The sequence below is a fragment of the Myodes glareolus genome, chromosome 2 (assembly GCF_982192425.1).
Source record: "Myodes glareolus chromosome 2, mMyoGla1.1, whole genome shotgun sequence".
NCBI classification, from domain to species: Eukaryota; Metazoa; Chordata; class Mammalia; order Rodentia; family Cricetidae; genus Myodes; species Myodes glareolus.
This window is the reverse complement of record NC_142027.1, coordinates 124296463-124307842: the sequence shown is the minus strand read 5'-3', so window position 1 is coordinate 124307842 and position 11380 is coordinate 124296463. Positions and strand designations below refer to the sequence as shown.

At 48.0% G+C, this 11380-nt stretch overlaps 1 pseudogene; it reads left to right on the top strand.

Annotated features, from left to right (window-relative positions):
* The first annotated feature begins 3522 nt into the window (after nt 1-3522).
* LOC125408765 (small ribosomal subunit protein uS2 pseudogene) lies at nt 3523-4552 on the top strand (annotated as a pseudogene).
* Nucleotides 4553-11380: the final 6828 nt, after the last annotated feature.

Here is an 11380-nt window from a genome sequence, read left to right as displayed (position 1 = left end):
ACATGTATGTCTGTGTGAGGGTGTCAGATCCCCTGGCACTGGAGCTACAGACAGTTGTGAGCTGCCCTGTGGAAGCTAAAAATCGAACCCAGGTCCTCTGGAAGAAAAGATAGTGTGTTTAACCACTGAGCCATCTCTCCAGCCCTGAGGGACATTTCTGATCCTTTTAGAGCCTTTTTCCTACGGAGCAGGAGAGACCCAGCATCACACTGCATCTCTGCCCATGCACCAAGCCCTCCTCAGGGTGCAGCTGCAAGTCTGCCACTCTGAGATTCTTGGGAATAGTCTGGAATGAGGAACAGAACCATCTCCCCAAACCAGGCTGTGCCATGGCGACCTTGGGGCAGACAGCAGGAGTCAAGGTTCTGCAGGCACCTGATTGTCAGAGCGTGTCACTAGGGCTTTGCAACCTGGTTTATGTTTTGTTCTTTTAAAAAAATGGAAAAGAAACACAAGCTTTATGAATCGATTTTGTAACTGCTCAGGGCCTAGGAGATATATTACCAGGCTAGTTAAAAAGTTCCTGGGGACATTTTAGGGAACAGGAAACTGGCAAATAACTTGTTCTCATAAAAACAAAAATCTGGAATTGAGTGCAGCCTGGACACCAGGCAGGACTTTCCTTTATCCAATCTGACACCTTTAAATTTTGCAGTTCCTGACTATAGATATTGCAATCGTTGTCATGAGCAAAACTGTCAGTGCCACTTGAACCCACCAGGGCTGGTGTCACCGTCAGAGGCAAGTTTGGATGATCTCACCATGCTCACCCAGCCATAGAGAAGGAAAGCCAAGGGCCTAACTGGACAGTCCTCCAGGAAGACCAAAGAAGCCAGGGACAGCAACGTTAGTCACAGTGCCCCACTCTTCCCATCCCAGCATGGTCAGGGGACCCTTCCACCTGGGACCCTTCCAGCAGGTGACTTGAATGCGTTGTCTCTCAGTATATTTGACCAAGGCAGAGCCAGTGAGCAGCTTCAGGACAACTGAGCAAAGGAGAGGACAGGCCAGCATTGTCACCCGAGCTCACTGGTCCTGGAGACAGGACAGTGCAGAGAGGCTCACAGATCACAGAGTATTGAGATCAAAGAACAGAAACTTGAGCACTGAAAACCTTACTGGAAATATTCTCTTGAAAAATGAGGCTTCTGGCTAGGAGGCTGTGTGTTACTGTGAGACTGTGAACTCACGGACCAGTAGTGAGCGGTCTGCCAGAGGCACCTCTCCTCCCCAGTGCCCACCCCTCCTCTCCATCCGGCCACCCATCCCCAGCCAGCTCTGAGAACTGAGATTGGGTCCCTGGTCTGCTTCTGACGTCTTGTAGCCCTTGTGACACCTGTGAGCCCTTGGGTGTGACTAAGCCCTTAGTTTTGTCCTGGAATAGCTCCTGGGGAGGTGGTGAGGACTGAAGAAGACAGAGCATTCCTGGCACAGGGTACCGTTCCCAGTACGACAGCAACTATTATTATCACAGGCAGAGACTGTACCGGAGAACTCAGAAGTTGCCTGACAAGAATTAACTTCTCCTGGGACTATGGTTTGAACATCACAATGTACCCACTCAGCAGGGGTCTCTCTTAGGTTTGAGCCTGGGTCCCCAGGATTTGTAGACCCAGAAACTTCTGTTTCTTTATTGATGGATTTAGGTAGATGCTGATGCAGATGAGGATGGCTTCTAACTTCTCATATAGCTGAGGGTGACCTTGAACTGATCCTGCTGCCTGTGTGTCACATGTCACTACTTCTGGGGAGATATGAACAGACATCTCCTCTAGCGGGAATTCTAATTTCTCTTAATAATAAAAACCCGGAGTCAGATATGGGGTTAATGTGGAAAGATTAGAGAAGCAAGTCAGTCAGTCTCTGGAGAGTTCTTACCTCTACCAATGCTCAGACCGAAGGGGTGATCCTGTCTCTACAGATCCTCTGGCTGGTGCTCTCTCTGTGAAACCTACACTGCCTCTCAGACTGAATACTCAGACTGCATCTGAGCTCGTCTCCTCCTGCCTCATATTCCTCTCTCTGCCCAGCCATATCACTCCTGTCTCCTCCTCCCTAGTGCTGTTGGGATTAAAGGCATAGGGTCCCAAGTGCTGGGGAGGGAAGGGCCTAGTGAATCTGATCAGTTTCAGAGACTTGCTAAACCCTTTGGGTTGTTTTCTTCCTGAGCCTGCAGAGCCCCTCTGCAGGACTGATGGAAAGTTTCACCTCCCTTTGGAAATCCCATGTCTTAGTGAACTTTCCTTCAAGATGGAAGGTTTTATGTTGGTGAAAATTACTATACAACACTTCCAAGTGCTGGGATTACAGTCACGTGCCACCATCCACACCTAATTCTTCTAGTGTAGGAGGTCCTTCTGTTCATGTGTTGCTTTCATTGGCTAATGAATAAAGAAACTGCTTTGGGCCTGATAAGGCAGAACTTAGGTAGGCGGAGTGGACAGAACTGAATGCTGGGAAGAAAGCAGAGTGAGAGACGCCATGGATCTCCTGCCTGAGACAAACAATGGTTAGAATCTTGCTGGTAAGCCACAGACATGTGGTGATACACAGATTAACAGAAATGGGTTAAAATAATATGTAAGAATTAGCCATTAAGAAACTAGAGTTAGGGGCTGGAGAGATGGCTCAGTGGTTAAGAGCATTACATGCTCTTCCAAAGATCCTGAGTTCAATTCCCAGCAACCACATGGTGGCTCACAACCATCTGTAATGAGGTCTGGTGCCCTCTTCTGGCCTGCAGGCATACATGTAGACAGAATATTGTATACATAATAAATTAATAATTTTTTTAAAAAAAAGAACTAGAACTAATGGGCCAAGTGGTAATTTAATAAATACAGTTTCTGTGTGGTTATTTTGGGTGTAAACTAGCCGGGCAGCCAGGATGGAACAAAGAGCCCCCGCTCTCCACAAAGGGCCACCCTCCTCGTGCAACATTCTTCTTTGGATTTGAAGTGAATGCCACATCCTCCCAACCCTCCATATCAAGGCTGGCAAATTCTTCAATGGGACCCAAGGTAAGTAGCACTTCAAGGCCAGTGGTCTTGATCTCAGTTCCACAGAACTTACAGTGTAGGGCAAACGTCAACATAGACAATGTAGGAAAGAGTGGCCATGCCAGTGAAGCAATACAGCTGGTGACGGTCACAGAAATCTGGACTCTAACGCCTACGTGTGACATCATTCTCTTCTTAATGTTTTTCAACATTTTGAAAATGAAAAGAAATATTTCTTAGCTTGCAGACTGAACAAAAGCAGAAGTAGCCTTGGTTTGCCCACAGACTGCAGTCTTCTGACTTTGCTTTGCCTCATAGGCCAAGTCCCTCACCCTACCAGATTATCACAACTGTACTGAATCTATACAAAGGACTGACTCTGCCTGGCATGGTGCTGCAAGCCTATAATTGTAGTATTAGGAGGTAGAGGCAGGATGAGGAGTCCAAGGTCATCCTTGGCTACACAGGGAGTTTAAGGCTAGCCTAGGCTACACAAGACCCTGTCTTTAAAATAGTAATGATGGCCTTTCCGCGCTGCCCTGGGACGGGTCCATACGGCGTTGTTCTTGGTTCCCGACGTAACTTAAAAGGGAAACTTACACAATGTCCGGAGCCCTTGATGTCCTGCAGATGAAGGAGGAGGATGTCCTCAAATTCCTCGCTGCAGGAACCCACTTAGGTGGCACCAGCCTCGACTTTCAGATGGAGCAGTACATCTACAAAAGGAAAAGCGATGGCATCTATATCATCAATCTGAAGAGGACCTGGGAGAAGCTGTTGCTTGCAGCCCGGGCTATTGTTGCCATTGAGAATCCTGCTGATGTCAGCGTCATCTCCTCCAGGAGCACTGGGCAGCGAGCGGTGCTGAAGTTTGCTGCCGCCACTGGAGCCACTCCCATCGCCGGCCACTTCACCCCAGGGACCTTCACTAACCGGATCCAGGCAGCCTTCAGGGAGCCACGGCTTCTGGTGGTGACCGATCCCAGGGCTGACCACCAGCCCCTCACAGAGGCGTCTTACGTGAACCTGCCCACCATTGCCCTGTGTAACACAGACTCACCTCTGCACTACGTGGACATTGCCATCCCCTGCAACAACAAGGGAGCTCACTCAGTGGGCCTGATGTGGTGGATGCTGGCCCGGGAAGTACTCCGCATGCGTGGCACTATCTCCCGGGAGCACCCATGGGAGGTTATGCCTGATCTTTACTTCTACAGAGACCCAGAGGAGATTGAGAAGGAAGAACAGGCTGCTGCTGAGAAGGCCGTGACCAAGGAGGAATTTCAGGGCGAATGGACTGCACCAGCTCCTGAGTTCACTGCTGCTCAGCCAGAGGTGGCTGACTGGTCTGAGGGTGTGCAGGTGCCCTCGGTGCCCATCCAGCAGTTCCCTACTGAAGACTGGAGTGCCCAGCCAGCCACTGAGGATTGGTCAGCAGCTCCCACAGCGCAGGCCACCGAGTGGGTTGGAGCCACCACTGAGTGGTCCTAAGCAAAGGAAAAAAAGGTGGAAGGAAAATAAAGTTTCTACAGGCCATCAAAAAAAATAAATAAATGAAATAAAATAAAATAAAATAGTAATGATGATGATGATGATAACGAAAGTAACAGCAATACTTGCCCACATCCTTCAAAAGATGTTAAGGTTGTGACAAACAAGGAAGGACCGAGACACGAAGGCCAGATGTGGCCTGGTCCCTGGATCTGTCCGCTGGTGATTGAAAGGAACTCAGCACTTAGTTAATAGTGCCTCAGCAGCAGGCATTCCGTGGCTGCCACTAACCTTCCATTGTTCTCTTTGTAAGACACTCATGTTGGGGAAGCTGGTGAAGGGTCGGTGGGGACCCTCTGCACTGCCTTCCAATGCCTCTAAATCTAAAATGATTAAAAACGGGCGGGGGCGGTGCTTTATTTTTGCTGTGTTACGAACTAAACACAGGGTCTTGTTCATGCTAAGCAAGTGCCTTGCCACTGAGCCACACCCCCGGACTCAACAAAAGCTGCCTCTTAGAAGGTGGGGGCTACATCCTTGCCTGCCTTTGCTACTTTGTCCTGTGTCTTTCTCCAGTGAATGTTCCTGAGACACTGGTACCCACCACACCAGACACCCTGGCTCTCTGACTATCCAGACCCACCCTAAGCAGGCTTTAAGGTGGGACATTTGCATCCTGAACTACAGCTTCGGGAGCCACAGGTGCTTTCAGCGTGAGCATGCTCTCTAAGGGTTTGGCCAGTATGTCCCAACAGGCAGCCGTTTCACAACTGACGCAACAGACAGGGGGACTTGGGAACCAGTATCAAGTTGCCACCCTGTGTTCATGTTATTTAACTACCCTCTGCTATCTCTGCTTCCAGGAACATGAAGAAGAAAAAAGGGGACAGGGAATTGGCATTGCACCTGTGGTAATTACACACGGTGGTACACACCTGTAACCCCAGCTGTCAGGAGGCAGAGGCAACAATGGCACAAGTGCACCACATGTATGAAGCAACCTTCATAGTGAGGAGAGGACATCAGATTTGCCTAGAAATGGAGGTACAGACAGTTGTGAGCCACCATTAGGTGCTGGGAGCTGAACTCCAGTTTCCCTGAATGAGCAGCCAGTACTCTCAACCGCTGAGCCATCTCTCCAGCCCAATCCTCGGGCTTTTGCGCATGCTAGGCAGGCTCCTTACAACATACCTGTACCCCCAGCCCTTCGTGTCTTTATTCATAAGCCAAGAACAAAGAACTTCATTTGTTTACCCAACCCTGGGTTCCACATATTTACTACACGCTAGAGGCTATGCCCAGAGTTAGCTGTCCCCTGTGATGTGCCTGTCCTCCGTGAATAAGACAGAGGTGGCTCTTACATCCTAGGAGCATGTGTTAAACAAACAGTCCCACTGTGCTGGGAGGCAGGAGAGAAGGCCTGGGCCCAGGAGACTGACATCGGAGACAGCTGTGTTCTGAAGAAACAGCCAGGGTGAACCATGGAAAAAGGGGAACATTCCAGTCAGAGCAGACAGTGTGTCCCAAAGCCGGGAGCTTGGGAAGGGTGTGTGTGTGTGTGTGTACCCCCTGGGATACTGTGGGCGTGGTGATCTCTGAGTTCCTTCCTTGGCACCTTGTCCTTCTGCATGGGATTCTTCCTCCTGAACAAGAATGATTTAATACACAGAAAGGGGCAGGGAAAATAGAGACCACCAAATGTCAGAATGGAAGCTCGCTTGCTTGCTCGCTCTCTCTCCCCTCTCTCTCAATTTTATTGCATTTATTTTCTTATTTTGTGAGAAGAAAGACACATGCATGCTAAGGTATACATGTGGATGTCAGAGAACAGCTTGCAGATCCATATGGATTTTTGGGATCAAAATATCAGGTCATCAGGTTTGGCAGTGAACACCTTTTACCCACTGAGCTGTCTTTTGGGTCCCATTCTTTTTATTCATAATCAAAGAGCCTTCATATGGGACAAGATGTTACTCTGAGGATCTAGGGGAATGAATATATATATATATATATATATATATATATATATATATATATACATACATACATACATACAAGTCCTTAAGGGTACCTATTCATCCTTTCAAGGTTTCCTGGAATATCAACATTGAAGGTGATACTGGGGATTAAACCTAGGGCCTTGAACATGCTAAGCACATGCTAAACCACTGAGCCACACCCCTAGCAGAAAACTTTTTTATAATCCTTGTTTGTTCTGCAATGTTCACCATGCTAGGGATAGAACCAGGGCAGTTTGCTACTCTCAGATGCCCAAGCTAACAAAGGCCCAGTGTCAGCCATGTGTGCTACTTTGTGCTACATTGTGTCAGCAAACCTGGTCCTTGCCTTAAGAAGGTTATGTTACAGAGAAACATGCCTGGGAGAGACCTGGAGTCAGGGCAGAGACAGAGCAAAGGAGGAAGGGATCAGAGGAGAAGGAGAAATTATACAAATGAAGTAAGATATTCCAAGTGGTGAGCGAGTGAGAACAGAGATAGCTGAAGGATCTCAGGTGCCAGGGATGGGGTAGAGGCAGAAGATCAGTCCAGACGAGGCAGTGGGTTACATCCAGTCTGCAGTACTACATCAAGAAGGCTAAGCTGGATGGTGGTGGCCACACCTTTTATCCCAGCACTTGGGAGGCAGAGGCAGTTGGATCTGAGTTCAAAGTTAGTGTGATCTACAGAGCGAGTTCCAGGACAGCCAGGGCTACACAGAGAAACCCTGTCTTGAAAAACCAAAACAAAACACAAAACCAACCAAACAAAAAGGCTAGATTGGATTAAAATGGAGGGGAGGGGAGGATCAAATTTGTGTCTTGGAGGCGAAGGGATACATGGGAAAGGGAACAGTGAAGAATCTGTCCTGTAGTTCAGAAAAGCAGAGAACTTTGTTGGAAATAGTGCTCAGAAAGAATAAATAGGCTTAATAAAATGAAGGGGCAGCTGAGTGTGTATTGATTACGGCCTCTGATTAACGGTAGTAGAAGGGGGCTCTGGTTAGCCTGAACAGAGAGGGGCTGTACTGGAAGGCCATCAGGTAACAGAGAATCTGCGGAGGGGCAAGCTCTGCAAATGGGCAGGACCGCCACTGTGCACGTCACCTTCCAGTCCCCACAGGCTTCTCCAAAGGCCATGCCTCCCATGTGCCTTTCTCCTCGGCCTCTATGGATCTGCTAAAGTGAAAATCAAAAGCCCAGTGTGGGCTGGCAAAATGGCTCAGCCAGTAAAGGTGCTTGCTGCCAAGGCTGATGGCCCTGTGACCATCAAGTCGGGGCCCTGTGACCCACATGGAGAAGAAATGCTCCTTGAACACTATCTTCTGACCTCCACACACACGCCATGACACAAACACACACACACACACAGAGAGAGAGAGAGGGAGAGAATGTTTCTTTAAACAACAACAATGAACAGTGGTGGGTATGACTGCACATGCCTACAATCCCAACACTCACAAGAGAGAGGCAGCAGAATGGCCTCGAGTTTGAGACCAGCCAGGGCTACATAGCAAGACCCTGTCTCAAAAACAAGTAAATAAATCAAGACAAATCAAAACCACAGTGTAATACCACGTCATTAACCAAGTTGGCTAAATAAAAAAGTGCCAATACCAAGTGTTGTTGAGGAGTTGGCGAAGTTGGACTCCACACGGGGTATAAACAGGTCTGGCTATGGACAGTGGTTTGGAAGTCCCTGAAAATATTTAGCATAGACCTTCCGTCTGATGGAGCCATTCCTTTCTTAGGCATACTGCCAAACAAAAGGGAATCAGCCGCACAAGGCCACACCCACACTAACATTCACAGCGGCTCATCCCTAAGAAACAAAAGGTAGAAGGAAGCCGCTGTGCAGCAAAGGAGAGGACAAAGTCTGGTGTAGTTACGTGATTAAATATTGTTTAGCCATAGTTTTGTATTTCTCATTTCAGTCATAAAAGAAATATTAGTACATGCTACAACACGGATGAGCCTTGAGCACATGCTAACTGAAATCACACACACAGGTGGCACACATTGTATTATTCTACTTTTGTGAAACATACATGCAACAGTTTGAATCTGGACTGTGCCCCATAGGCCATGGATTAAAGGTTTGCTCTCCAGCCTTTAGGAGCCAGGCTGAGCGGAAGGTACTGGGGTTTGCCCTTAAAAGGTCTCCAGGATTCTTCCTCTCCTCTCTTCTCCCCACTTCCCCTGCCCTCCCCTCTCCTCTTCCTATCTCCCGACCTCCTCTGCATCCGGGCTGCCGTGAGATGTGCAGCTCTGCTCCACGCCTCTTCCCTGCATCTACCTTGCCACATGGCTGAGCCGCTGCCTCAAGCATGCAATGCAGCTTCCGAACCTGTGAGCCCAAATAAACATCCTGCCTTTGAAGCTACATACCACCTGGGTGCAGTGGTGCATGCTTCTAATCCCAGCAGGAGGCAGAGGCAAGCAGATCTCTGTGAGTTTGAGGCCAGCAGCCCAGCTACATAGTGAAACCCTGTCTCAAAATAGATAGATAGATAGATAGAATTATCTTTTATCGAGACCAGCCTGGGCTACAGAGTAAGACCCTGTCTCAAAAATAAATAAATAATTAAATAAATAAAATGAAGTATCTTTTCAAGAATTTTGTCAGAGTAGTGGAAAACTTTTTTAAAAAATATTAATTTATTTTTTGAGACAGGGTCTCACTCTGTAGCCCAAGCTGGCCCTGAACTCACAGAGATCTGCCTGCCTCTACCTCCTGAGTACTGGAATTAAAGGTGTGCACCACCATGTCCAGCTAGGGTAGCAGAAAACTTACTAATACAAGCTCGGTGTGGTGGCTTGTATAATTACAGCACAGAGTCACATACGGACCAGGCCAGCCTGGGCTACGGAATGAGACCCTGCATCTGGGGCTTGGGGGGAATCAACTCATGAACAAAGCTAGATGCCCTGACCAGGACTGACATTTCCAGCTGCAGGAAGATGGATCCTGTCTCCAAACGTAAGAGCTCCCACCCAGAACTAGGGAGGATGTTCAGATGCAAGAGAGCCATGCGAGAGAGACTCTAGAAGGAATGTGGGCGGTTTTGTAGATTCATGACTTTAGAATGTGTTGATCCTAGGATAGCTGAGTGGGCGAGCACTTGCCTAGTGTGGAAGAGACCCCTGGGTTCAGCCCATAGTCCTGTGAAACAATACAAAAACTAAAACTGATTTGTTTTGAGATAGAGCTCACCAGGTAGACCAGGCTGGTCTCAGACTCATAGAGATCCACTTGCTTCTGCGTCTTGAGTACAGGGATTCAAGGTGCGCACCGCCAAGCCTGGCAACACGGTCTGTGTGTGGAAAGGTTCCAACTTTACTCCAAGTCACTAGGTCACATAGCCAGACTGCCTGAGTTTAATATTTCAGTGTTAGAGGAGAATGCGGATATTATCTCACCTTGAACACATTAATCTTCCTTTCTTTCCACCTCCCACCTTTGACAGGATGTCATGTAGCCCAGGCTAGCCTCTAACACATTATATAGTCAAAGATGACTTTGAACTTCTGACCCTTCTACCTCTACTCCAAATGCTAGGATTACAGGCCTGCACAGGCAGGCCCAGCTTTGTTATGGAATATTACTTTAACTATGTAAAGAGTGTCACATTTGTCTATGCTATTTGTGTAACAATTTAAAGACTGTTACATTTGTCTATGCTGTATTTGTGTAATGATGTAAAGATGTGTTGCCTTGCCTGCCTAAGGCACCTCATTGACCTAATAAAAAGCGGAATGGCCAATAGCTAGGCAGTAGAAGGATAGGTGGGACTGGCTAGCAGAGAGAATAAGTAGGAAGAGGAATCTAGGCTCAAGAAGAGAGCTAGAGGAGGGGACAAGGGGGAAAGAGAGGACGATGCTCAGGGCCAAGCAGTCACCAGACAGACAGACACTGAGTAGGGCATACAGAATGAAAGAAAGGTAAAAAGGCCCTAGGCAAGATGTAGATGCAGAGAAACTGGCTAAATTAAGTTATAAGAGCTAGTGGGACAAGTGCAAGATAAGGCCAAGCATTCATCGCTAATGATAACATGATTTGGGGGCTGGCTGGTGGCCCAAAAGAAAGCTTGCTACACAGCTACGGTGTTATCTTTCTGTTAAAGAAGAGAGATTGTCTCCACTCGGTCAGCTTCATAAGCAGTCTGTCCTTTCTGTTCCTGTTTCACAGGAAGGGACACTAATACATTACATGGCTGGAACTGTCTCCCCAGCACACATACAGGTTTCTGGGTCTGGCTAATGTCCTGCTCCTCAAACCACGGAGCACCTCTGTCTGTGGACACCACACTGGTGAGTCGCTAAGCTGCAGGGAACACCGAGGCAAGGCCTGCAGTTCCTTCCCAATTACACATCTCCATTCCAGAGATGGAAACCTCCTCCACCCCACAGTGGCAAACCAGCCTCCACCCTGGAGGTATGCCTAACAGCAGACACGGAGAGTTGAATTTAGCAACCCAGGAGAGAGGAAAGAGTTTGACTTGTCTCCTGGGTGGGGCTTCATGATGCCAGCGATCTTACGGGTCCCATCTTTAGCAAATGCTTTCTGGTACACACAAGCACTTAAACAAAACCAAACTGTTTCATCCTCATAAGAACCCCCGTGAGGTGAGAAGTGTTGCTTTATCTTCATTTTAAAGACAAGGCAGAGTTGGGAAGATATTTGACACTAGTGGTGACAAACTTCCATTATCCTGAGATCATCGTGTATTCTTAACCTGTCTGGGAGGCCTCGGGCAGTGGTGGCGCACACCTTTAATCCCAGCACTCAAGAGGCAGAGACAGGCGGATCACTAAGAGTTCAAGGCCAGCCTGGTTTACAGAGCTAGTTCCAGGAGAGCTTCCAAAGCTACAGAGAAACCCTGTCTCAAAAAAA